Consider the following 23,324-nt stretch of genomic DNA (forward strand, 5'->3'; position numbering starts at 1 on the left):
TCGCAACATAGGTTAAGGGACCACAATCCAGCGCCCAACCCCGTCGCCGTGCAATGCAGGAATTTTTTTTGCCTAACTTGATGCCGGAATCCACGACTCTGAGATTAATGCTCAACAGGGGGTCTGGGTTAAAGGCGGATCTGCACGGATCCTCAGGGATCCTCCACTTTTTAAAAAATAACTCCAACAAATCCAGTGTCAAATCGCATCTGGAAGGCACGCCTACAGACTGGACTATAAAAAACGTGGATCCAACACTTAGCCGCCCTGCAGCACCACAAAAACAGATCCTCATGAATTCATTTGATTTTTATATTGAAACAAAATAAAAACACCATGATACTATACACCACGTGTCTGTAGGCAGAACCATGGTTAAAAAACATGGATCCTCATGATTTTTGCACTAGATCAGCCCAAAGTCACCATCAGATCAAATATCATGGCCATGGTCACAGATTGCACCACAAAAATCATGTATCCACGGCTTCCTGGCAACTCCATGGCCCAAAAACATGATTTTGAAGCACAGATCCTCATGGATCCTCACGCTTTATGCGTTGAGCTACCCCAAACTCACCATCAATTCACACATCATAGTCAGGGGCATAGCCTGCACCACAAAATCATGAGTTGCACTACAAAAATCACAAAATGCCCTTAGCAGCACTGTTAATGTCACCACTGGAACATTATTATCAGAGCCGAGAGGAGAATGTATGACTATATATTGTACCAAGATATGGTTCATCTTCAAGAACAGATCAAATACATGCTGAAGTATTAAAGAGGAGAAAAAATATGAAACTGCTTACATACTGTCAACTAATATCCAGATTCAAGAAAGACTGTATGGCAAACAGTTAAATCAGTGAAAAGACAGAATTTGAGTCCATCATAACAGAGGTCTACCTTTTGGGTAAAATTTATAAACTAATACTCAAATATGACACCGAGCCCGAACAAGCAAAACATTATATGACAAAATGGATGCAAAAATTTTAAGAGCAGTTTACAGTGGAACAATGAGAACAATTATGAATAAAGGAATAAAATTCACTGCAAGTTAAGCTCTAAAACAAAACTGGTACAGTGAAACCTCGAGTTGTGGACGTAATCCGTGATGAAGGCATGTCCGCAACCCGCAGCGTTCACATCCTGAAGCGTTGCATATGCACAGGCGCCGGCACAGTTTGGCGCTTCTGCGCATGCGCGAGCGGCGAAATCCAGAAGTACTTCTGGGTTTCCCGCAGTCTGCAACCCGAAAACACGTAACCCGAAGTGGCTGTAACATGAGGTATGACTGTACAAAAATATTCTTTCAATGGTATATAACTTTGAAAGACATACAGAAGATGAATAATGAAATGAATGGACATTGCTGGAAATGTCATAGACCTCAAGGAACTTTCTTCCATTTATGGTGGATCTGTGAAAAGACCAAAAAGTTTTGGAGAAAAGTTCATTTTGAAATGAAAAAATGTAAAAAAAAACCCCAAAATTTGCATTGGACCCCAAAACTATGCCGTTGGGAATGACTCCTTCAGCTACTGTATTGTGAAATCATCAGTGGAACTATTTAGTTATATGACCACAGCAGTCAGAGTGGTGTTGGCTAACGTATGGAAATCTGACATATGTCCTGGAATAGATGCATGGAAAGGGAAAGTATCAGAATATGCAGTAATGGCAAAACTTGCGATAGACTCATGGCAGAACATAAAAAAACTTGGAATCTTTATAATTTGTATACAACTTAACAGAACTGTAACAAAATGAACATCTGTATGGATTTGTATAACAGACCTTAGGTTACAAAAATATTTCCTGTTTAAAAATAGAAGCTTTGTGTGTATATAATAAAGAAAGAAATATATAGTAGAAGAAATCTTGTCTGTCTGATCTAGAAATGAAATCATATTTTAAAATAATTTTTGCTTTAGATTTTTATAATCATATATGGTATTTCTCCAGTAGAAAACTACCTAGAATTGGAAATAATATTTAGTACACTAACCTTTGTTTAACTCTTGATAAATGTCAGCTTGCTGAGTTATTTTGTACCATTGTGATTCAATGTTATATTTGCCAGCAGGCAGACCCAGCAATACAGAGTTTTGCTGCTTAGCAAGAGATATGGGGAAGTTGCTACCGTTCTTCACTGAGATAAGATTACACACTGAGTACTCATCTCCTGTTTACTGTGCAAGCAAGTCAGCCAGGCCATAGCATGAGTACCTGCCAGCAGTCTCATCCTAGGTCACCTCCTATGCAGTATCAGGCAGGTGAAGTCACTAACATCCATGAAAAACTATACCTAAGGCAAATTCTGGGACTCCAGAATCCACAGATACCTGCATAGTCTCTAGCTCAGGTGTGGGGAACCTCTGGCCTTCCAGATGTTGCTGAACTCCTGCTTGCTGGAGTTGACAGGAGTTGCAGTCTAGCAAGAGCTGGGGTGGCCAAAGGTTCCCCACACCTCACCAGAGGAAAAGGATTCTGCATATGCTCAGGAGCACATTTGCCCTGCGGTCTTTGAAATGCTACATCCCCCTTGGAGGTCAAGGATTTCTGTGCATGCTCCAGGACACTCAGCCAAGGTGCCAGGATTTTAGTCAGCCAAAAGGTAGCTGCTGCACTCTTTAGACACAACGTCTGCTGAAATTGCTGATAAATTTGCACTGGCTTCCTCGCCCTTTGAGACTATCTGAGGTGGGGACTGGAACAGGCCTGCCTCTTTGAGGACTTGTTAATTGATTTTAGCACTCCTTTGCAAAGAAGCAGGTATGTGCTCTTTGCGACTGGGCATATTTCCAAATGTGAATTCTGCAAAAAAACAACAGACTGTGAAGCATTCATATGCCCATGGCTCTGGAATTCATGTGCTCCCATGCCAGAGAGGTTTTATGAGCGAATTTGATGGTTCCTTTCTCCACTTAGGCCCAACAGGTCCCCCACGCGCCTGCCTTTAATGTTATGGCCCACCATTAAACTTGCATGCACCACGAAATGTGCCCCCCGCATGGAAAGAGCAGGCTGCATTTACCCTTTTCTCTCCCGATTTGAGTTCCACCTGAAAATTATGTGGCAGAAGTTACAAATGCTTGCAAATCCATGCCCTGCTTAATTCACAGAGTGCAGAAGGGTAGTGATATTCTTAAGCCCCCTGCAGCAAACGTAGAAAAAGAGAGCCACCAAGCACCTTTGAAACAAATGGATTTATCGTGGCAGAGCCAGTCGTAGGGCTAGAGAGTTTGGGATTAGAGCATTCTGCAGGCGGAACAGCAGGTGCCTCCAAGTTCTGACAGAGGAGCATCACCACTCAGGAGGGGCCAGGTGTGGCCAGGTCCTGGTGGGGGGGTTGCCACGGTGACAAGGACCCGCCCTCCTTTGGGACATCTCTTGCTTCTCCTTTAAAAGCCACTGGCTTGCAGGCGGCCATTGTGGGTTAGTGAAGAGAGGTTAGAGGAGAGAGGTGGTGGTGGCAGTTGGTGGTGGCAGTTGGTGGAGAGTAAGAGGAGGATTAGTGATTTGTTCTTTTTTCGTTTTCTTATTTTGATTTTGATTTAATTTATTACTTTTATTTGATTTATTTTATTTTATTTATTTTGATTTTCTTTTATTTTATTTTAACACTTTTATTTATTTTATTTTATTTTTTGTTCTTTGTTTTAATATTTTTGTTTTTTGTGCACACCTGTGCATATTCTGTATATATTTTTATTTTTTAGATAGAGGAATAGTTAGGGTTAAGTGTAGGGTTAGGGTGGGGGTTAGGTATAGACTTAGGGCAGGGGTTGGGGTCAGATTTAGGCTTGGGTGGGCATTTTAGATAGTTACTTTAGATAGGAGGGTGGGATCTTTTTGTTGTCAACATGGGCAGACTGTAAGTAGCATCCCCTTCTCTTCATCTCTGGGGGTGTGTGTGTGTCACAAACTGGGAGGTTTTTCTGGCAGACACCTGAGTATCAGGTTTGTCCCTGTCCCTCCCTTCACCTCCACCTTACACCCATTAAGTAAAACAAAGAAAAATATATACAGTACATGGTCCTGTTTCCCAGCCAAGTTGAGAACCCCCTATTGTCCTGGCCAAGTCCCCAATCCATGTAGGTTGGATCCACTCTTGTCCTTGAGATGGCTATCTGTCTGGCACTCAGAGACCAGGAGGGGCAGTGATGATCACCCCAGCAGAAGGGTTGCTGTGTACGTGGTCTCATGCTTCAGGGATGATGGCTGCCCCTAGCCATGTCCCAAGTGCCTTCTCTGGTAACCATCTTCCTTCTGAGCAGAACAGCATTGGAACGGTGTCAATCCGATGTTGGATTGCTTTTATATGAATATTTGAAGGTTTTCCCGCTGCAAGAGTAGGCGAGTGCTACGACCAGATTTCTTCTTCTTCTTCTTCTTCTTCTTCTTCTTCTTCTTCTTCTTCTTCTTCTTCTTCTTCTTCTTCTTCTATCACTCGTAGCAGAGTAAGATTGACTTCCATGAACAGTGGGTTTTAACCGTGAGTCCATAAGTGATTGTGGAGGCCAATTCTGGATCCACACGTCCTTCCACAGTGGGGACATAGTTTTCTGGGCGGGAGTTGATCACAGTGAGGGTTTGCCAAGCGTGCTTTCCTCTTAGCTCATTTCTCCCTTGCATCCTGAGTTCAAGTGTCTTCAAAGCCCATGACACCTTTGGTAAAGGCTGTTCTCCTATTGGAGCCCTCGCAGGCGAGTGTTTCCCAGCCATTGGACATGACCAGTCCAACGAAGTTGATGTTGAAGAATCATTGGTTCAACACTGGTGATCTTTGCTTCTTCCAGGACACTGGTATTAGTTCGCCTGCCTTCCCAAGTGGTGTGTCACATTTTTCGGAGACACCATTAATGGAATCTTTCAAGGAGTTGGAGATGGCGTTTATAAGTGATCCATGTTTCACAAGCATACAGCTGGGTTGGTAGTGCAAGAGCCTAGACTGAAACTTGAAAGACTAGTTTCAATGGACCAAGAATGGTTTTTATGGCTGGTTCTGACTTTTCCCTTTTCCCAGTGGAAATTCCTACTTGTAGAGCAGAGGCCACGGCTGGTTGGCAGCTGCAGTGCCTGTGTGCTTTGTTCTGTTGTTGTTGTTTAGTTGTTTAGTCGTGTCCGACTCTTTGTGACCCCATGGACCAGAGCACACCAGGCACTCCTGTCTTCCACTGCCTCCCGCAGTTTGGTCCAACTCACGTTGGTAGCAACGAGAACACTGTCCAGCCATCTGGTCCTCTGTCATCAGCTTCTCCTTGTGCCCTCAGTGCTTTGTTCTAGAGGGTGCTGTTTCGTGGCGCTCACTGGTTGCTATTGGACAGCTCTTTGGATAGTCTGAGCGGATTGGTTGAGTGCCTTGTGAGCGAAAGGCTCAGCCTTCATTAGGGCAAATGTTCTACCCTTATTTATGGGAGCCTTTGGAATAGAAAAAGGAAAGGACTGTGTCAGAATGTGTTTTGTGCGGACATTTGCAGAAGTGAAGGTGTTGATTTGGGGTACAGTCGGAGGGGGGTATGGTGTCTGCTGGAGGGGGAAACCCCCCACCACCCTTTCCAAAAAATCTGGTGACAATGTTAAGAATGACCCAAATTTTATTTGCTTCATGAAATTTATATACTGCTTGACTGCATGAATGAGTGGGCCAGGCTCTCTGGGTCCTGGCATGGCCGTAGCTCTTGAACCCAGAGCACTTGGGACCTCCTTTCTCTCTCTGCCAGCCCTTCATGCTCTGGGCTGCCTCTTTCAGGCTCTGATGATGCCCCTTCAGGTCACTGAACTGCAGAGAGATGGAAGGAATTAGTCATGATGGGCCGGGAAGGTTCAATTAGGCTCCACATATGTATTTCTGTTCTGCCAATTTGGCAGTGGTTCACTGTTTTCTCCAGACTCCCCTCCTCACACACAAACACCACCCAAGAATTGGGGCTGCCGGCGTCTGAGTCGCTTTCTCTGCTCATCTCTTCTAGGAACAGGTGCTTAAGGCTGCCACAGGGTGGCCCGCCAGCAAGACCCACAGCAGCCCGTGGCGCCAGGTGAGCCAGTGGCCCTCCTTTTTTGGATAGAGGAGGGCAGGAATGGGCATGGGGGGCAACTAGGCCAAGGATGCAAAAGAGGACTCACCTGTTCCCATGTCCTTCTGTTTGCAGTTCTGCTGCGGTTCCGCATCCCAGCCCCAGGGGTGAGTATTGGAGGAAATAAGAGCAGGGACTGGATCCCTCAGACCTGCCCCCCGCTGCCTGGGCTCTTTGCCCCCCACTCTGCACTCTCAGATGCACAGAAGCCCTCCCCTCACGAGGAACTGACAGCCTGACTTTTCCATTTCAGCTGCTGGAAGATGAACAGGTCTACCTCCTGGGGGTCATCCAGAGCTGCCAGGCAGCTGAGCTCAGGGGGCTCCGATCCCTGAAGTGCTCCAAGCAGGAGACGGCCCAAGCCATTCTGGTGAGTGATGGGTGGTGTTGGGGGAAGGGGTTGTGCATCTGTGGAGAGGAGGACCCTGCTGGCTTAGGGCATGGGGTTGCCATTCCCCTGCAAAGCCAAGCCTGGTGTTTGGGGTCAGAGCTGATTTTCCTCCTCTGTTCTCTTCCAGAACATCTTGGGGCCCTTGGAGCACTTCAGGGATCACCCCCTGACCCTGGCCCTTGCCTTGGAGGCTCTCCTCCTGCTAAGGTGAGTGGGGTCTTTGGCGTGGATGGGGTTGTGGGTGGGGGGTCAGAACTCCAGGGGGAAAGAGCAGGCGGGAGGGAGAAGGGGCAAGGGAGATTCTAACCCTCTCCCTTTCATCTCTGCAGCACGATGAGGCCCAAATTCAGCTGCAATATGATCAGTGTGATCCTGCGCAGGATGTTGGAGGCCGTGCTGAAAGGGGCCGCCGAGGAGGAGGAGAAGAGAGAAGTATGTCCTTTGTTTTGACTTCCCTTCACGGCTCTTTCTTCTTCTTCGTCACACACTTGCAGAATCCAACCCAGCATTCAAACTTTCTTCTCTCTTTTCCCGCAAGAACTGAAGAGGCACTTCCAGCTCCTGTTGGGCAGTCTCCTTATGGAAGTCCCCAACCCTGGCACCCTCCTCCACCTTCTCAGTGTAAGTGTCCCAATGACAGAGAGAGATCCAAAAGTTGTTAACTATTTTGCCTCAAAAGATCTCACGGAATCTTGGGTTTTTCAATTCCTTAGGATATATGATCTACTCCCTGTGTAACTCCACGTGTCAAGAAGAAAAAGAATTGGAAGAGAATGGAATAAAAATAAATATTTTTAATGGATTTTGAATAAATGCACAATAAATTGTTACTGTTTTGAATTTCATTGTGTTATTGTCTTCCATTGATCTGGACGCTTTTGTTGTTGCAGCCTAGAATAACATTAGCATATTTTGCTGCTGCATCACTCTCAGGTTGACTCATGTTAAGCTTGTGGTCCACTAAGATCCCTAGATCCTTTTCCCTACCAGCAAACCAGGTGTCCCTCATCTTATATTGGTGCAGCTGCTTCTTCCTGCCAAAGTGCAGAACCTTAGATTGGCTAGAGGTCCTCTTTGCTCATCTTCAGGATGTGACCATGTCGCAGCCAGTGCTGTGGTAGCTCCGTGTGGCATTAACACAGTTCAGTGCAATTGCTTGGTGACAATCCAGTCCAGCTGGTGCCAGTGACCTGAGATCTAAGATGTCTGCCAGTCCAACACAGAGGGGAAGATACTAACGATGCTTCAAACAACCCCACTTGGGTTCACCGGACAGAAGTGGTCGACCTTCTTCAGCTCAGCCCCACTTTGAAAACAAAAACCACCCTGCAAGACTCAAATCTTCAAGTTGTTTCTGCCCCCAGTGCTATTCTACGAGACGACCAGGCTCTGCCATCCTCACTTAACCTTCATCTACATCCATCGACCAACACACTTAAGGACGAAACTCTGATTTCCCTGCCTGACTCAAATTCCTCTTTAACTCACTCATCTATGCCAGAGCTAGAATCTTCTTCAGTTTCGACCAGATATAGAAGTAGTCCACAAGTGATGCCCCTGAGAGAGTCTTCTGCAATCACCGCCCCCGTGATGTCCCCTCAACTACCTTCTTTAAAGGAAAATGTGAATGTTACACTTCGGGACCCGTCGTCGGAAACGACTGAAGACCCGATGGGACGCATCAATAAAATCATCCTAATGCCTGATGATAAATCTGCTAGAGGGTTTCCTCCGACGGACTTAATCTCTCCCTCTCTGGGTATTTCTCTGTCAAGTTGTACAAAGAATTTCGAAATGAAGAGACTTCCTGTTCAGGGATCTATTTCTAGTAGATCATCTTTGGTGTTCCAACAGTCGAACCAAATTGTTAAAATTTTAATTTGGAGGGCTCCTCACAGTTACCATCTTCCCAATGTAAAATAACTGATTTTTTTGTTACATCTTCTGTCTCTTCCAGAGAGTCTGCCCCTCCTTCGCTTTGACTGTTAAAAGAACAACACAGAAGTCCCCAGCTAGCAGTCCTAAGTTGGAATATTGCTGGCTGGAAAAGGAAAAGATTAGATCCCGAATTTTTGTCCTATATAAACTCTTTTCAGATAATCCTTTTGCAAGAAACATGGGAAGAAGATAAAATAGATATAAATGACTTTGAACTGATATCACTTCCAGCTAGTCCCTCCCAAAAAGGTGGCCGGTCCAGAGGTGGTCTTGCAATCGCCATATCGCTTAAAATGAGCGCTAAACTCTCGCTAGTTCAGACTTTTCCTCCTTTTGCCTTTACAGGTCTGATTTCAAGCGAAAAATTCTCCCTATTAATCACCAATGTTTATCTTCCTCCAGGTGGTCTTATATCGGACCTCCATTATAGATGGGATTCTGTGGAAGATCATTTATTGGCATGCTATGTTATGTACCCTAATATTCCATCAATAATGGGTGGTGACTTTAATGCACGTACTGCCGCCAATTGGGATGGGATAATCAAGGCCAAGTGGTGGGTACCTCCCCCCTACCCAAAATCTGATTTAATCTCTTTTACATCAAGAAGATCTAAGGACATCAGAGTGAATGAGGCGGGAGTCCTTCTTTATCAATTGGCCATTCGTATGAATTTGAACATTCTGAATGGCAATTGCCCTCCGGACGTGCCAGGAGAATTCACTCATTTGGGCACAACATCAAATAGTGTCCTAGACTACCTTCTAGTTTCAGAAGACCTATTCTCAAACTTCTTTTATTTTAAAGCAGACAATGTACAATCCAGTGACCACCTACCTCTAGCGGCCAAGCTAACGCTTGACTGGCACCCGGTTAGCGGTTCACACCCAATTCATGTAGGTTTAAATGCCGCAGCTCAAGTAAGAAGCATTAAATGGTCTATGAAACAGGCCCCAAAATACGCAGAATTCTTCCAGAGGAATATCTCCAAACCCCTTATTGTTTCAGTGGCGGAGTTGTCTGAACCAAATAGGATATTGGAGTGGTTCTCCCACCTCTCTGCAGATTTAACTAGCTTCTTTACGATGCCGACTCACCTGGTTAACCGAGATCAACCCAGGTTCGGTGCACCTTGGTTTGATTCCAAATGTAAGCAAGCTAGACTCTCTCTCTGTTGTATCTACAACAGATATAAATCTTCTGGAGCTGAAACTCTTCCCCCAGAGTACTTGCAGGCCAAAATTGCTTACAAACAGGCACAGAAGTCAGCCAAGCATGAATGGCAGCTAAGACGTTGGCAAGCGCTGATTGCTGCCTCTAAGCTTCGCAGCTCTCGTGGTTTTTGGAATTTAATCAACAAAAGATCGAGGAAATACCCATTGACGGTTATACCAGCCCCGACATGGGAACAATTTCTAAGAAAATATTTCTCCCAGACAGTTATCTCTAACATTCATTCTGATACTCTTTCATGTCACTTGCCCATATGGCCAGATACTGACCCGGAGGAAATAGTTGATTTAATTGCTAAACTGAAAACTGATAAAGCCCCAGGGCCCGATCTGATCCCGGCGGAAGCTATTAAACAACACCCAGCATGGTGGGCCAAAATTCTTGCAAAAATCTTTTATGCAATTAATGCCACGGGCCAGATACCTAGATCATGGAAGGAGTCCATCATAATTCCTATATATAAAAAAGGACCACCAGAGGACCCAGGAAACTATCGTAATATCAGTTTATTATCAATCATCGGAAAAATCTACACTCGCTTCCTGCTAACCAGACTAACCCAATGGGCCAAAGATTCCACTCTGATAGGCCATGAACAGGCCGGGTTTAGACCAAATCGTGCTTCTATCGACCATGCAATAATTCTATATCATTTGTCGCGGAAGTATTCTTCCCCCACTCATGGTCTTCTATGTGCCGCTTTTATAGACCTGAAGGCGGCTTTTGACAGTATCTCTAGAGAGCTGCTATGGGAAAAATTGGCAAAGTGGGGCATAGATAAAAGGCTGTTGTGACTTATGATCAAATTACATGAAGGGACGGCCGCTAGGGTGAGGTTAACACCTGAGGGCGATCTCACAAACTCTGTACCAATAAATAAGGGGGTACGACAAGGGTGCATCCTTGCCCCCTATCTCTTTAACCTCTATATTAGTGACATGAGAACTCCCCTAGTTGAGGCCCAAACCACCATTCACGCACCCAGGCTTGCAGACTATCGCTGCCCCTTACTATTGTACGCTGACGATGTGGTGATCCTCTCATATTCAAGAATCGGTTTGAGGAGGGCCTTTAAGATCTTCGCCTTATATTGCCAAACAAATTTACTTACTATTAACCATTACAAATCTAAAGTCCTAATTTTTTCCAGGAGTCGTAAATTGTATAGGTGGGAACTCGAGGAGAAGCCAATTGAACAAATCTACAATTTTCAATATCTAGGAATTTACTTCCAGCATAATATGGGATGGAAAGCGCATATCACATACTTACAAAATAAGGGCAAAGCCCTTATCTACGCTCTATTACGCTTTTTCTTTACAGAGGGGGCTATGCATGTTCCATCTGCCTTAAAAGTTTATAGTGCAAAAGTGGTTGCAACTATGGCCTATGCGGTCCCTTTATGGGGCGCTTTTGTAAACCTCATGCCTCTGGTGATATTGCAAAATCTTTTTCTCAGACGCCTTTTGAAACTACCCTCCTGTGTAAGCAACTCGGCTATTCGCTTAGAACTTAAGACCCCCTCCTTAGAGATCCTGATGTGGAGACATGCCTTTAATTACTGGCTGTCTCTTTGGCATAAATTGCCCAATTACCATCTTATTCAGTGCCTTTGGAGAGATGAATTTACCAGCCCATGGGCAACAAAAAATCCATTCCAAACTGTTGTCTTATGGAATCTCGCATTCTGATATACTAAATTTAGATCTAATTACAGCAAAAAAGGTCATCAAACAAAGATTGGAGGAGGTTGATTTGCAACAAAATCTTACTACAGGTGGAGGTACATGTTCTCCGATAAATCAGGGCATTACATTTATGTCCCAGATACCTTGATATCTGTCTACCTTATCGGTTGCGTCGCATAGATTCGCTTTTGTTAGAGCCAGATTTAATGTGTTCCCCTCAAATGTGCTGAGCAATAGATTTTCTAACGGCAAAACCTCTGTTTTATGTGCATGTGACAACAAATCAATAGAATCCCTTTATCATATCTTGTTTAATTGTCCTTTATATATTGTTCCCCTATCAAGGATTCTGAGTTCAATCATTTTGGAAACTGTTGCTAAACCACCTGAATTACATCTAGCCTATCTACTCCAGGACATTGACTCTTATAGAACATTACAGGTTGCCAGATTCCTGAATTCAGTTCTTTCATATAAAAGACTTCATGGAATGCTGCATGACTATTAAAAATCTAGTAAACTATATCCACCATCTTTATATTCAAGGCCACAATATGGTACATCTAGAGATTGTATGTAACGTGAAGGAGATTATGCGTTGAAATATTTTAGTTGATATTTTAGAATGTAAAATGCTATTTTATTTATTGATTGTGGGCCTATAGCCGAATAAAGTATTATCTATCTATCTAGGGGTGCAGAGCCTGGGCAGTACTAGATACAGCAGCAGCCTCCTCCTCCTCTTGGAAGGACACCGGGCATGCTTGCGTGCAGACATTAACCTCTGCTCCAATACAGCCGAGGAGGCAAAGAGAGAGAGTGCTTAATCACACCGCCCAAGGAGTTTAGGGTGTATCCCCGCGCCCTGGCAGTCGAAGTGTTACACGGCAGAAGAGTCCCGAGCCCATTCCGAAACAGAGACTGGGCAGAACGCATGCGCGCCCAGGGGACTCAGCTGCGACTCCTGGTACTGTGTGCAACTTTTCTCCTGTCTCTTCTCTTTTAGTCGCACGCCGGTTGTGATGTCTAGAGGGGCAGAGCGCTGGAGCGATCCTTCTCTCTTGTTCCACTCACTGCCTCGTGGTGAGAAAGAGGAGGAGGAAAAAGAAGATGCAGACTTTTGTCTCCCCAGTTGCCAAGGCGATCTTCGTGGCTGTCTTCCTGTTTGCTATCTTACTCATTCTCTGTGTGATCCTCTGGTACATTTGCAGGGACCCAGACCACGGCGTCGTCTGAATCGATGAGGGACAGAGGAGCGCCTCGCTTTCTTGCAAGGTATTGACGGGCTGCGCGTCTCCTCCACAAGGGTAGAAGGGCAATTGGCAAGGTGACAAGCAGGGGCATAGGAACCAACTCCTAGGAACCGAGGGGTCTTCAGCCCCCCTCCATAAAATATTTGAACCCCCCCGTTGATGCTGTGCGTGCACCGTGTCATGTGATCGATTATGTTGGACGGGGCTTACCCCCCATATTTTATTCATGTTGGCCCCCCTGAGCAGGGGGCAACAAGCTCAAATCTTGGATTCCCATAAAAAGTTTTTGTATGGATCTGTTAGCATAGGAGCCAACTCCTAGGGGCTGAGGTCCCTTCTTGCCCCCCCCATAAAATATTTGAGCCCCCCACCCCCAGGTTGATGGGTATTGCCATTCAAATGGTGTGTGCGTGCTGTGGTTTGTGATCGATTATGCAGAGTGGGTCCATCTGGTTCAGCACTGTGTTCATTGACAGGCAGTTTCTCTCCAGGGTTTCAGAAACGAAGTCTACTGGGGACTGAACTTGGGACCTTCTGCATGCAAACATATTACTGCCCTCCCTAATATGTTTGCTATTTTTAATTGAGCCACCTTCTTTACTAAAGTAACTTTTAGTCCAAAACTCGCTGAAGCTTAAGGGATAGCATAGCAACATGTGCAGTATTCTTCTTAGAAAGCCTACTTTATCACATTGGATGCATTGCCTATGGGAAATGAATGTCACAATGAATTCCTTAGGCTTTAAAGTGCCACTGATTTTCTTTTCTTTGCTTTGCTTCCGGAAGACAAACAACATAATCATTCTTTTTATCCATCTGTGATATCTCCCAGGGAGTGTCTGCATGGGGTTAGGAGTGGTGGTGGCCTCAGAGGACTTGATCCCTCCAGCTCACCTTTGCAAAAGAGCTCACAGACCCCCTTTCAAACTGCATTGTTTCTGTGTCAAGTGGAACCTGTAAACAAAAAGTTGCAGTGTGGCGTTCTGCTGTTCCAGTGAGGCAGCACCATGTCTTTCTTCAGAATATTCCAGACCACTTCTGCTCCCCACCTCAACAGTCATAATTATGTGGATCACTGGTGTGATTCAACCACATACTAGCAAATTCAAATTGCACAACTGTAGTTGATTGGGATGTCTTATAACAAACCCACTTCCTCGAAAGATTGGATTTCTTTTTTCCTTTTCTTTTTGCAATAAGGAAAGTGATGGGAAAATGCACTGGAAAGTGTGGGATAACACTTGCTTAGATGCAAAGTTGTTTAAGCTCCCAAGCAAATCATAATCATTAAGTAGCCAATGCTACCTAATCTCGCTGCAAGCAAAGCAAGATGAATGCCCAATAAACTGGTTGTCTGGAGGGGACATCAGTCCTCATTGGACTGTTTTTTTTTTTGGATGTTCCTTTCTCAGGTTTCATTTTTGGACTTCCTTTCCCTTTTCCCAGTGTGGTTGATTCATCTTCTTTGTGCATGGAAGGTACTGTTTAGGCTGTGCACTTGCACTGGCCCCTGAACATTTGAATTAGATGGAGTGATGATTATGTGGCCACACAATCCATCCATTCAGGGACAGGAGCAAAACAGTTGCTCAGAACCATGTTCCACATCTCCCCATGCTACTGCTTTTGCCCAAAGCCTTTCCAAATCCTCTACGTCTTTGTTTCCAAACTCTCTATTTTCCAGGATCCTTCTCCATATTAACATGTCTACTATGAATTCCAGAGGCTTCCAGATCACTGAAAAGCTGGGTGCTGTCATTTTATTGTTTATACAAAAAACAATGCAAATAAAGTAATGTTCAAACAAACTAACCAACAGAAATAAGATAAAAGGGAAAGTTAAAGGAAGGAAGGAGGACGATGGGAGATTTTGAAACACAAGCACACTGGATTGCTTACTATGAGGCATAAATCTCAAGAAAAACTGTTTGTTTGGGCCTGCTACTCATGCTCATGTAGCTCGCCAACCCTACCAAACCACTTAACCAACCACCCCTCTCTTTACACCTCACTCAGCCGCCCCATATCCTTACAGCTCCTCTGTGTTCCTCCATCACTGCTTTATTCAAACCTCTGCTGTTATTTAAAACTGCAATTCTAAAAAAAAACCCCTTTCTTTTCTTTCGCTCCCCTCCCCTTGCCCTGACTTCTTGCAAATCCAGGATTGTGCTGCAATGCTACAGATTTTCTAATTGGTGCTACCACTTTGCAATGACAGCCTGACATTTGTATGTATATAGGAATATTTATATACTGCTTATAAGCTGAAATGTGTTCTGAGTGGTTTATCTTCTTCCAGTTCTCATTCATATATTGCCAGTTCAGATATGGGAGATTAAAAACCCATTATTATATGGAAGGTGAAGACTTCTTCCAAGTGGAATGGGTTTAATAACATTCAAGTCTTAATTTGAGCTGAGTTTTACCAGAGCTGGAAATCCTTCCTCTCAGTCTCTCAAGCCTGGTTGTAGTGCCATAATTCTGCTCCTGGATATGACAGTAACAATGGAAAAAAAGGCTTCTTCTTTTTTAGTGTTTCTGGTCTTTCTTCAGCAAACCTTGGGCATTCTCCCAACCAAGCTGATTCTTTCCTCTTATTTCTAAGTGGTGCTATTTTGGCTACAATCCTTTTGGCACTCATTACCTTAGTTCACTATTAGAGGGAGTGATAAAGCTTAGTATCCATTCACAGAAGCAGTCATTGGCAATTACACAAAATATCTTCATTTACTGTGCCAACTTTAACTTTTGTAGAAGAAGAGAAAAGTGCACCATGGTCTTGGTTGATTGATTAAGGTTGTAGACCAATAAACCATGGTATTGCTTTAGGGCCCAGTCAAGACCCATCTCCACTATAAGGGCTAACTAAGGGCTCATCCAGACTCCTTTTGTGCTGCATTTCTAGGCACAGGTCTGGACTTTGAAGCTCTGTGTCTGAGCACTTTTTATTCGCCCCAGCTCTTTCTCCAGGAAAACCCAAATTTCATCGCTGAATTGGAGCGAACAGCAACTGGGTTTTCCATGCATAGCCATTTGCTCTGATTGAGCGGTAAAACACTGTTTTTCCTGGGAAAAGCACCAGGACATTAAAACGACAACAACATGCCATACCCTCCAACATTTCTCTGATGAAAATAGGGATGTCCCATTCCATAATGATAATTTTGCTATTTATACCCCACACACTTTACTGGGTTGTCCTAGCCACTCTGGGCAGCTTCCAACACATATAAAAGCATAATAAAACAAACATTTTTTTAAAACTTCTCTATACAGGATTGCCTTCAGACAGCTCAGGGTCAGATAATTCCACACCCTCCAACATTTCTCCAATGAAAATAGGGATGTCCTAAGGAAAAGTGGGACATTCTGGGATCAAATCAGAAACTGGGATGGCTTCTGCAAATCAGGGATGTCCCTGGAAAATAGGGACACTTGGAGGGTCTGACATGCTTGGACATGGAACTTTAAAGTGCGGACCAGTGCCTGGGAAACGTGGTGCTATAAGAATTCTGAATGAGCCCTTAATGTAGCAAATCTGGGAAGACAGTGCTATAATCAATTGCTGTTTGTGAATAATCACTGCGTTCTTGTGCATATTGAACCCTTGCACAATGCTTTCATTAACTATAAAAGGTAAAGGGACCCCTGACCATTAGGTCCAGCCATGACTGACTCTGGGGTTGCGGCGCTCATCTCGCTTTATTGGCCAAGGGAGCCGGTGTACAGCTTCTGGGTCATGTGGCCAGCATGACTAAGCCGCTTCTGGCGAACCAGAGCAGCACACGGAAACGCCGTTTACTTTCCCGCCGGAGCGGTACCTATTTATCTACTTGCACTTTGACGTGCTTTTGAGCTGCTAGTTTGGCAGGAGCAGGGACCGAGCAACGGGAGCTCACCCCATCGCGGGAATTCGAACCGCTGACCTTCTGATCGGCAAGTCCTAGGCTCTGTGGTTTAACCCACAGCGCCACCCACGTCCTTTTCATTTACTATACTTGGGTTCTATTGTTTACAACATTTTTCTCTATACCCATTTATTTTATGCTTTTGATTCTTATCCTGCCTCCTGCACGACTTCAGATTCAAGCACAGTCCTGACAATCCCCCTTAATGGAAACACTCATCTACCCAGCAGAGGCTGGTGTGTTAGGACAAATGGGGCATTACCTCACCAACCTCAGTCTGCCTTTAGCCAGCCTTACTTGCATCCAGACCAGGGGGTGACCTTAGCTGTCAGTTTCTTCCTCCTTATTCTCAGTGCTGCCCTCACAGAACTCAGGATGGGGATAAAAGGAGAATTAGCCTGTGCTTCCTGTCATTGGTTCTGGCTCAACTTCCTGTTTGGGCTCCCTGTCTTAGGTGCCACCAGCCCCAATAGGTACCAAGCACCACTGCTCGGTTCCTTTGAAATCACTGCATCACCACTGTTCATTTTTGTTTGTCACCTGCTAAGCATTTCTTCATTTCTTTCCCCCCCAAAAGGTCATCTTTTGGCTTTTAAAAATGGAGTTTATCATCTGTCAAGCATCACTAATGCTCCGCCATTTCCTAGGATTTGCATGCATTAGGTTTAACATTAATTATGCAAATCTGTTCCCTCCCATACTCTGGTTCTCAGATTATATGTCTGTATCCATTAACACCAAATAAAAAGTTAGGGAAGAAGAAGAAAACTTATTTGTTTGTTTTTTACAACCCCCCCCCACCACTGCATCTCTGAAAGAGCTTCAGGAAGGCTCTCTCCTTTATTCTTTCTTGTTTTTAGGTTGCTGCTGCAAGGCATATATTTGTGTTCGTTTTTGCTTGTTGATTGTGTATTTGACAGCCAATCCTATCCATACGATCAAGGAAGTAGTCAGTAGGACTTGCTCCCTGGTACATGTGTTTAGGATTGCTGCCTCAACCTTAGCTGAAATCTGCTTGAAAAAAGAATGAGGTGATATTTAAAGAGAGAGCCAGTGCCGTGTAGTGGTTAAAGTGTTGGACTTGGACCTGAGGGTAAAGGTAAAGGGACCCCTGACAATTAGGTCCAGTCACGGACAACTCTGGGGTTGCTGCGCTCATCTCGCTTTATTGGCCGAGGGAGCCAGCGTACAGCTTCTGGGTCATGTGGCCAGCAGGACTAAGCCACTTCTGGCGAACCAGAGCAGCGCATGGAAACGCCGTTTCCCTTCCCGCCGGAGTGGTACCTATTTATCTACTTGCACTGGTGTGCTTTCGAACTGCTAGGTTGGCAGGAGCAGGGACCAAGCAACGGGAGCTCACCCTGTCGTGGGGATTCAAACCGCTGACCTTCTGATCAGCAAGTCCTAGGCTCTGTGGTTTAGACCACAGCGCCACCCGCATCCTTTGGACTTGAGGGAACAGGGTTCAAATCCCCACTCAAACATGAAGCTCACTGGGTGACCTCAGGGTTGTTGTGGGGAATAAACGGGGAGGAGGAGGAGAATTATGTATGCCACCTTGAGCTTCCTGGAGGAAAGGTGGGATACAAATGCAAAAAAATAAATCTAACAATAACCTTGAATGGTAGGATAGGCTGAGGAATAGGGTCTGGCTCAAAATTCCCCACTGAAGCTTTCAGCTGAGTGGTGACTTGGGCCCAGACCCGAGTTCAGTGCTATATCATACTATTTCAATGAAACAGAGCCCGTTTAGCTATGAAAGTGAAGAGTAAACTGAGTGGTTTAAAAACAAGAAAAGTCCTGTTGCAGCTTAAAAGGTCTTGCCAAATATTCTCTCAGGTCAAGGAACCACAGAGGAAGCTTATACCAGCCTCCCGCAAGCTTACTCCATTTATAGAATCATAGAATTGTAGAGGTGGAAAGGGACCCCAAGTGTCATCTCGTTCAACTTCTGCAATGCAAGAATCTCAACTAAAGCATACCTGACAGATGGCCACCCACCTCTGCTAAAAAAAAAAATCTGCAAAGAAGCAGAGTCTGCCACCTCTCCTTGGAGTCTGTTCCACTGTCAAACAGCTCTTACATACCCTCCAACATTTCTCCAATGAAAATAGGGACATCCTATTCCATAATAATAATTCTACTATTTATACTCTGCCCATCTGACAGGGTTGCCCCAGCCACTCTGAGTGGCTTCCAACACATATAAAAATATAATAAATCATTAAACATTAAAAAAATAAATCCCTATACAGCGTTGCCTTCAGATGGCCTGGGGGTTAGATTGCTCCATACCCTACAACTTTCTCTGATGAAAATAGGGACACCCTAAGGAAAAACGGGACCTTCCAGGATCAAATCAGAAACTGGGACGGCTTCTGTAAATCTGGAACTGTCCCTGGAAAATAGAGAGACTTGGAGAGTCTGCTACTGTCAGAAAGTTATCCTGATGTTTAGCCAGAATCTCCTTTCTTGTAACTTGAATCCTTTGGTTTTAGTCCTACCCTCTGCAGTTGGAACCTAGTAATTTTGGACCACGAATCCCATCAGCACTGGCTAGCATGGCTGATGGCTGAGGCCAATTGGAGTTGTAGTCCAAAACAACACCCAGATTTGGAAAGGCTGATTATATCATATGTTTGAAGGTGGCCCAAGGCTATAGTACTTGTGGTGGTTTTGCTACAACACTTACAGGGTTAATGCTTCTGAAATTTCATTGACTTTTCAGATTCATTGATGTCAATGATTCAGGAAAGCTAATGAGGTCAGCCATAAATGTTTCTGCTTACAAAGAACGATGTGAAATTCCTTTCTGTCATTGTCCATTCAGCTTTGTTTGCAAAGATGTAAGAAGTGACCCAGCCCTGCCTGTTAATTTGGAAATAGCTGCATTATGAGTTATACCCATAGCAGCAGAATTTACAATTGTTTACTGTAAGATCATTCACTGACAGTCCAATCCTATCTATGCTGTTTACTCAAAAGCAAATCCTATTATGTTCTATGAGACTTACTCCCAAGAAAGGGGAGTAAACCCTGCACAACTCCAGAATAGTGTCCCCAAGACAGATGGATGGTGCCTTGTAAGCCTCCTTCTGACAACTCCTGCAGTCCAAGCTGGTGCCAAACATCTGCTTTCCTTTGGACCACATCAGTGAGACCGAGAGGAGGGTCTCGTCAGGGCAGCCCAGAACCTCCATATACACTGCCCAGACTTGCACCCTTGATGGAGGCAGACTCCATTGTCTTTCGAGACAGACGGATACCAACAAAAAATGTGACATGTAAGATGGAGCAAGCTTGATTTCTCCTATTCTGGGAAGTTAAATCCAAACCAATGGCTTCAAGTTACAAGATTGGAGATTTTGACTGAACATCAGAAAGAGCCTTCTGACAGTAAGAACTGTTTGACAGTGGAACAGTCTCCCTCAGAAGGCGGTGGACTCTCCTTTCTTAGAGGTTTTTAAGGAGAGGTTGGATGGCAACTTGTCATGGCTGCTTTAGGGCTACTCTACAATTCTATAATTCTATGAAATAAACACTTATCTCACCAGGAAATGCTGGCTTTTTTGTTTAGAAATTGATTGTTTAGAAATAGCTAAATGTTGGTTGATTCTATAGGACAATAGCCCTCTTCTGTTCGTGATACGCAGGATTGTGATATTCATGGAATGTTTGCCAAGTCCCAGAAGGCAGAATGTACATGAAACATAATGTTATAAGATTGGGGTTTTAAGCTGGGTGCCAGACCCCTCTAAGACTTCTCATTATTGGAATGGCCAGGCTAACCCCCTGATGAGGTGATAAACTGGGTGATGAGCCTTTATGGGGGGGGGGATTAAGGAGCTTGGTGCAAGATAGCAAATGGGTGGGTGGGTGGGGGGCTTCCCTCAACAGATAAAGCCTGAATTTAGAGAATAGAGTTTGGAGCAGTGATGTGACCCAGAAGGAAAGCAGCAAGCTGGTGAGAGAGTCAGAGAGCAATGTTTGACTTCTGTTTGAATCCAAGGCTGAGGCTATGGGAGAAACAAGACCCTTTTGAGGTGTTGATGCTGTGGACCCCTCCATTGTAGCCACAGTCTCTGTGGTCCTCATTCCAAAAGAAACCAAACCTTAGGTAAGTGCCTGGAACCCCTGGGATCTAGCAAGGCTCAGAGGCTGGAGCTGGTGTGCAACAACAGGAACATGGGAAGCTGCCTTAAAATGAGTCATACCTTTGGTCCATTTAGTTATACTGACTGCAAGTGGCTTTTCAAGATTTCAAAGAGGGATCTCTTCCAGCCCTACCTGGAGATGCCGGGGGTCAAATTTGGGACCTTTTGCACGCAAAACAGGTTCTCTGCCACTGAGCTAAAGCCCTTTCCTTAGGGGGTACAGCATTGTTGCTTAATAAAGCCCTTTCCTAAAGGGGTACAGCCTTGTTGTTAACCTCGACAAAACCCCATCAGCCAATGTGTCCTTTGATGGATACAGCATTAGCAAAACTTGTGCTCATTCTTTTTAATGGCCCCACTCCCATGTTACGTATTTATTGTTTTATTTATTACAATTACATCCTGCTTTTGCTTCTATGGAACCCAGGGCGGTGCCCATTTACTCATGACCTCCTTGTGCTGCTGCCGATGACTCAAAGATGCATAATAGGACGGTGTCGGTAATAACAATGGTGCGTGCAAAACGTAAGAATTAATTGGCTTCTGTAGATGATGAATAAAATAATTCTGGCAAGGAAAGGCCTACTAAGCAATTATAAAAAGAAGCTATGTTTTCCCCTCCTGTGCTGTTTGCATTATCTTACTGGGATTCTGACTGCATTATGTATCACAGCAGCGTTTAGGTGCCTCTCTCAGCCTTGTTTTTAAATACACAGAAGTTCCTGTTTAGATGATGTATTTATGCTGGCTATATTCACGGAAACAGGAGGAAGAGGAGGAGGGTGAGGCAAGATTGCACCTGTTGGCCAAAACTCCCCTGTGCATGTTCCCAACAACTTCTGAACACAGTGATGCCGCTAGGGTTGGACCTCAGGGTAGAAGTGCAGGGTCCTGCAGTTCAGGAACACCCCTCCCCCAAGTGACCACCCAGGGAGTGGCAGGTGATGGGGCATGAAGATGCTGCTGCAACCATGCCAGGGCCCCACAAGACCAGTGCCGGTGGTCAGAGCTGCCTCCTCCTTGCTTGCATGCCATAGAAACAGAGTCATGAGCCAAACATAGGCAGAAGAAAAATGCTGGAATGTGTCTGCAGTTTCTGCCTCCATCTGTCTCTGTGTGATTTTTTCCCCCAGTTCTTCAAGTGTTTTGATGTTTCAGATTTTTTAAATAGTTAATTGTAGGTCCATGTTGTGTTTTAATGTATTTTACAGGTTTTTTTTTTACTTTTGTCGTAAACCGCTTTGAGATAATAAGTGGCCTATAACTTAATTAAATAAAACAATAAATAACAGCACCATCAACTAGTACCCTGGAGCATGACGCTTCTGATTCCGGAGGTAACGTTTTGACACTTTTTCTTTAATATTTGTAAATATATATATGTGGAATGTGATTAATAAATAACCACATTATTTGTTTTGTTCTTAAATTCATCTCCTGTTTTCCCCCCCTCTGTGTGTGCTGCTTTTAACTGTTCCTATTATATTTTGTCCACTGCCTTGGGACATATGTGGAAGGCAATTAATAAATAACAATAGCAATTCAAAATTCAAAAAACTTTTCACAAGTAGCACTGTATGGCTGAGTCAGAGAAGTTATAATGTCTGATTTTTGTGTGTGTGTGTTTCTTATATTCTATTGGAAGCTGCCCAGAGTGGCTGGGGCAAGCCAGTGAGGTGGGTGGGGTACAAATTATTATTATTATTATTACTATTATTATTATTATTATTATTATTATTATTATTATTATTAACAGGGGCTGCCTGCCCTGCTTTGCCACCTGAGGCAAAACAGGAAGTTGCCATCTCCTGCCCCCACTCCCAAAGCCTTACTTACAGGGGTGTGCAATCCTGGCAGGGGTGGAGCACCCGCAGGAGTGCTGCCCCATGGGATTCTGCTGCCTCAGGTGGCTGCTTCAGTCTGTCTTATGGGTGGGCCGGCCCTAGGCCAAGTCCAGCTGACATTTTCCACAATGACCCAGGGTCATGCTCTGTAAGGAGAATTGTGGGTGATGATTATGGCAGTTCTAACCAGGGAACTGATGATTGCGTGCCACCCCCCAACATTTCTCCGATGAAAATAGGGACACCCTATTTAATAATAATAATAATAATAATAATAATAATAATAATAATAATTTATTATTATTTATACCCCACCCATGGGACGCGGGTGGCGCTGTGGGTAAAACCTCAGCTCCTAGGACTCGCCGATCGCATGGTCGGTGGTTCGAATCCCCGCGGTGGGGTGCGCTCCCCTTGCTCGGTCCCAGCGCCTGCCAACCTAGCAGTTCGAAAGCACCTAGCAGTTCGGGTGCAAGTAGATAAATAAATAGATAAATAGGGACCGCTTACTAGCGGGAAGGTAAACGGCGTTTCCGTGTGCGGCTCTGCCTCGCCAGGGTAGCTTCGTCGCGCTGGCCACGTGACCCGGAAGTGTCTCCAGACAGCGCTGGCTCCCGGCCTATAGAGTGAGATGAGCGCACAACCCTAGAGTCTGTCAAGACTGGCCCGTACGGGCAGGGGTACCTTTACCTTTACCTTATACCCCACCCATCTAACCGGGTTGTCCCACCCACTCTGGGCAGTTTCCAACATGTATAAAAACATGATAAAAGATCAAACATTTAAAAAAACCCTTGCTTATACAGGGCTGCCTTCAGATGTCTTC

This window comes from Podarcis raffonei, chromosome Z (genome assembly GCF_027172205.1).
Source record: "Podarcis raffonei isolate rPodRaf1 chromosome Z, rPodRaf1.pri, whole genome shotgun sequence".
Lineage (NCBI taxonomy): Eukaryota > Metazoa > Chordata > Lepidosauria > Squamata > Lacertidae > Podarcis > Podarcis raffonei.